Source organism: Morone saxatilis, unplaced genomic scaffold, assembly GCF_004916995.1.
Source record: "Morone saxatilis isolate NCDOM2014 unplaced genomic scaffold, NCSU_SB_2.0 Contig20, whole genome shotgun sequence".
Taxonomy (NCBI): Eukaryota; Metazoa; Chordata; class Actinopteri; family Moronidae; genus Morone; species Morone saxatilis.
In genome coordinates this window covers 23,351,899-23,357,425 of record NW_023339763.1, presented here as the reverse complement: position 1 = coordinate 23,357,425, position 5,527 = coordinate 23,351,899, and the positions used below count along the sequence as shown (strand labels likewise).

At 38.1% G+C, this 5,527-nt stretch overlaps 1 protein-coding gene across 1 annotated transcript in view; it reads right to left on the bottom strand.

Annotated features, from left to right (window-relative positions):
- Window positions 1-5,495, bottom strand: part of LOC118331423 (homeobox protein PKNOX2-like) — a gene marked incomplete at its 3' end in the record, with an annotated part of 62,037 nt that extends 56,542 nt beyond the window's left edge. The window contains 2 exon segments of the mRNA XM_035666351.1: window positions 3,099-3,180; window positions 4,882-5,495.
- Window positions 5,496-5,527: the final 32 nt, after the last annotated feature.

Below are 5,527 nucleotides of genomic sequence, written 5' to 3'. Positions count from 1 at the left end.
AGGACATGGAGACTGGCTGTGCGATTAGTCCGGCCTGTGTTTTGGAAGACACAAATGGCTTAGTATAACCAGACCTCCTCTGGCAATCAACTATAAACTGCCATGTGTGTACAGATCCCCCATTGTCCTGGCTCTTATTTTGTCTGCGGCCTCTTCCCAACACAAGGGCATTTAAAGAATCTGACTACAAAGCCTAATTAGGATTTAAGGCAACAGCGAAAAGTTGACAAAAACAACTTTACATGAATGGGTTATTGTTACAAGAGTAGAGAGTAGAGTGTACAGAGTAGAGCGAGTTTGAGTCTTGGAGCCAGCAGGGAAAATGTTGCTGTGGATTAACCGTCATTAAACAACAAACGATTCTGCAAAATGTTGTATTTCATTCGGTGTTAACCGGTATTACATATCTTACGGTAAATTTTTTTTTCTCTTTACTTGGAAGGCTACAAGATGGACAGGAAAGGGCCCCAGATTGGAGTCAAATATGGGAGTCAGTACATGGGGCTCCAGCTGTATCTCCCCACAGTGGATATTTTACAAGCACTGACCAGGTAAAGTATTCAGTACCACGTTGGTTTTGCTTGTTTCATTAGGCTTCGATATTAAAAACAAACCTTCTCCAAACAACATTATGAAACAGAGAGAAACCATTTTTCGGACTTTGAAACAGTCCTAGCTATGGCAAACAAACTATGGCTAAGGTTAACACTTGGTGAAGCTAAGAGAAAGATCATAGTTACCCTTTATTAAACGCCAAAAACTGCAAGTGAGATGAAAAGTGCAGTCTAACACGTGAAAGTTGGACTTACTACACATCAATTTTCACCTCGTTACATAAAAATCACAGTACCTACGTTACCGCTAAATGTTGGCACTGGCTGTGAGGCACAGAACCCTTCAACACCTATATTTCTTTGGATACTGAGTTGTGTCAAAAATGAACATGTAACACCCATCCTTCAACAGTGTGACTATCACGAGTCCTTGAGAAAAAAAAGTTTAACCCACAGTTGATCCTGTGAAGCTAACCAGCACTATAAGACTGCTGTTATACACGGTAGCTGCCAAACACTGATGAATGCACTGTTTGGTTAAAAAAATGTATGATAGCAAAAGTTTGTATTTCATCCAAACTGGAACTTTGAAAAACCTACCCAAACCAGATTTTTATTTGTATTTTCTGACAAAGAGACCCAATATGAAACACTAGAACCGGTCAGACACAACCAAGAAGCACTGACAGCAGCATGATACTCCCACACAAAACACATTTTTCCCCTGCAGTGATTATGCTGCACGCATGAAGGTAACTCTGCTCAAATCCTCCAGGTTTCAGACATACAGACACTCAGACTCAAGACCCGCAGAAATATGGGATGCTAAATATAACAATTATTATAATTTGGACTGGGTCCGACTTTGGTTCCATATTGAGTCTCAATTACTATGAATGATGGTGACTTTCCATAGATGGACTTAAGGTACTGCAAAAAAGCACTAACAGCAGTAGTTTTAATAGTAGCTCTCTGCCTTATGAAGAGAACTGTGGTTCCAGCTCAATACAAGAGGAAGAAAGAGCTTGAAACTTTTTTAGTTCAGCAAGAACAACCACAACTTTTTAATTTCTTCAAATCAATCTGCAATTAGTTGCAAACATGGGGAAACAGACACAGACACTGAACAGACACTGAAGTCCTTTGGCTTATTTCAATCTGAACCACAGGGACAGGCAGTAATATTCCAGTGCTCCAAGATAGCAATTTACACCTAATATCATTGTCTCTGGAACAACTCAGGTGGAGATGGACGTGGCAACAACAACAAATAACAAGACAATTCTGGCAAACAATTTCTTGTGCATGATCTAACCCCTGTAATCACCATATTCAGTAGTTATGGTTATAATAACTGGTTGTGATCCCTAAGAAATGTCACATAGGTCATCACAACACACTACACACTGGTAGTTATCACAGCTACAGCAACATGCACAACTAATTATCTTGTCAAAAAAAATTATATTGCAGCAACTGCTATTCTAAATATCACTGAATAACCAACTAGTCTGACATGTCAAGCTAATTTGTGCTGCTAGCTTTTTTTACCTGTCAGTGTAAGCAACTTGAACACAGCATTACCATGTGTTCCACTTGTCAAGCTAGATAAACTTCATCTGCACTATGCTTTACTTAAAATTAATATGGTTAGCTCACTGCCTAAAGTGACCTGGCAGGAAGAACTCAAGTTCCAGTCATGAGCATCCAAAAAACCATTTGGAGACACCAATGGCCTGTTCTGTATTGGATATACAATATAGAACCACTATCCGTTCCAAAGCAACATTGAATAGCCAGACAATTGCTTGTTAGAAACCAGTATACTGCCCTAATCTTAATCTAAAAGCACCAGGTACCATTAGAAAGGAATGGTTGTCATCTTTCATTTGAGCCTATTTACATTTGCTTTTGGTTCCCATTGCCTAACCATTTCTTGTCAAGACCATAAACAAGATGTTCTTTTCATCAGAACATGATAATAACCAATCAGTTCAATATACAGTAAAATTGGTGGCCTAAATCTAAATTGTCACCCTTATTGAAGACAGCACCAACGTCCCAAATTCCCACCAGATCACGTTCATTTTAACCCTAGTACAGGATGCAAATAGTGTGTTTGTTGGAGAGTGACTTATCAGTCATATTTTTAAAAAGATATAGAAGTTCAAGCATGAACTGAGCACAGAAATCAAAATTCTCAGTTAGGGGTTTAAGAAATATTGAGAAAATGTGCTCAAGGGATTGAAATGATTGTTTGGTTTCAACCGGCTTGAGTGAACCGCAGCGGCTGGGTGATCACTATGCCAATGTGTTTATAGCATGAATTACATTTGATTGTGTGCTCTTAAATTAAATCACAGACTGGTCCTGGCCTCTGAAGAAACAGATTAACTCTGCCAGATATGTTGTTATGGAAAGTCTATCAAGACAGAATGAACATGAAACACATACTTTCAAATTGCACATAGCTTTGTTAACAAGCACAAGCTTATACAACTTGGTTGTATCATAAGGTTTATAGGAAGGCAGTTAATGACTTACAGTTAGCTTGCCCACAGCAGCGCAGCAGCTCTCAGTGTTCTCTCTGCTCCGTGGACCGGGTATCCAACTCTCCACACAAAGCCTGTGGACAGAGACCAGATCAGTGAAAAAATGTAAAAGATGTCAGTGCAAACAAGCATAAAATAAATGGCCAACTGCACTTTTTTACTGGAAGGATAGTAAGTCATTATCTTTGTTTTTGCAGGTTTCAACAGGTTAAATTTAAGGCTTCTTATGGGACTTTACTGCAGGGAGATTTTAGTTTAATTCAACATTCTATGTATATTTTTTATTTGTAACATTTTGTCACTACTACAGAAACACTATGCAAAAGTAAATAAAGTTGTCTGGCATTGACTGCTGTTAGTTATTAGTCTGATTAATAGTTTAATCATGTTTGTATTGATTACTGGCGCTGGCTAATCAGGCTAATCTTTATCTTATTTTACTCAGTTTGTAATGGCAGCATGGTGTAAATGGTTGCCCTTTGTACCCGTTTTTAAACTTGTTATTAATGGTGTTATTGATAACTCCTGATTAAATGTAGCTTGGAGACCAGACAGACTCCCATTTACGTTATATAAGTTTGAAAGCCATGTAGTGTGTCCAAGGTTTAAAGGCCAAAAACTTCAGATTAGATTAGATTAGACTTTTTTAAGACCCTGTAACACCTTACAATCACAAGTGCACTGGCGGCCTCTGAAGCATCAGTATCGGTGCCGATGCAGTGGTTTATGAGTCAGTCTGCTTCACACACCAACTGATATACGTTTAAAGGATAAAGCTGGTGTTATTCTCTATTTTTCTTACTGTCAACAACAGAAGTTCACTTTATGACTTCCCCCTGAAATCAATGAAATGAGGCGGTAGTAACAGTACCTCTTTTGTCCACAGGGGCCACCAGAATCAACACAAAATGAAAGTTCCTCCTTGGCTGATTTAAGTACAAATTTGTCTATTTTCTGTACTGTTGACCATCATTCTTAACCATTATAACATTTTACTTTCCTGTTTGATTGCCTGGATCTAGGGACATAGCAAAAGCAGTGGGCCAGGCAAAAGAGTTCAGAAAACCAGTTTTGAATTCCACAATTTGAGTAGATAAACTAATTTTTGGTATCTTGCCTTGCAACAAAGACCCCTGCTGGATTCAAACCGAGTGTAGTATGACAACATGGTAAACCTTGGTTGAAAGGGGAATATGAAGTAAGTCTGAAAAATCAAATGGATGTCTTCAATATTAAATGAATCAAAAAATGAATACGTAATAATCATAAAATAAGTCAAAAATTAATTATATAACTATTATATTATATGATTATAACTATTGGTTGTGTACTTGTATGTTTATAATTTAAATTATAGTGTCAAAGTACTAGTACAGGAAAACGTGTTTTTTGAGGCATACCTGTATACATTAGTACTTTCCTTGTTTATATATCGAGTTGTTACTGCCTTTAAATGACCATTTACTTCATTTAGAGTTAATCCATCATTTTTACGCAACTCTCTACCGCTGCAAACAAAATGCATCTGATTATAATTTTCAGTGACATAGGTGAAAACAGGGAGGTCAGAAAACCACTGTGACTCAAATTCCTTTGAGCAATTGACAGGCTGGCCATGCCTGAGCCCCACGGAGCATAGCGCCGCAGAGAGAGTTATGGCGCACATGCAAAAGATTTAAGTTCAATCAAGCATTCAGGGCTGGACACCTGATCTTTCGCTTAAAGCTCCTCCAGAACAGTGGGAGTGTGGTCGGGCCTCACAGCAGGCCACCTACCTCCAGCGATCTGCTAACACAGAGCCTCTGACGAGATGGTATTTATCCAGTTCCGCACAGCTCAGTGGGGACTACTGTGTGTGTGGTAGGTACCAGAGGCCCAGAGTGGATGGCAAAGGGGGGGTTGGTTGGAATGAAAGCTGTGGCAATTTAGCGAAAGGTGCCCAAATATTTCTGTCTTATAGTTTTATAAATCTCCCCAAAAAGCAGTGCTGAATAATACAAAGTTCATGTTCTATCCCACTGTCATGCAAATTATGAGGAAACTCAATTAGGAGTGTTTACATGATCTGAGATAAAGTAGTGAGATAGAATGGATAAACATTGTGAGATTTTATGAGATAATTGCAGAAGCATTTTTTTAAGATTGTTTTCAAGGATTAGTATTATGCAAGTTTTCATTGCTCTTTGGTGTCCTTTTTTTTTTAAACTGAAGACAAAAAAAAACAATGTGCCTGATGCACTGCATTCTCAAGAAAATAAAAAGGCCTTGCTCTTGGAAATTAGTCTAATTTTTTATCTGAAAAGAAAAGAATAATAATCTTGTCAAGCATGTTTTGCGTAATCTGGTTTTAGGGAAAATATTTCTAACTATGTCTTAATAAGATATCACAGCTAATATTGAGCTTGATTTAAACAGTAACAA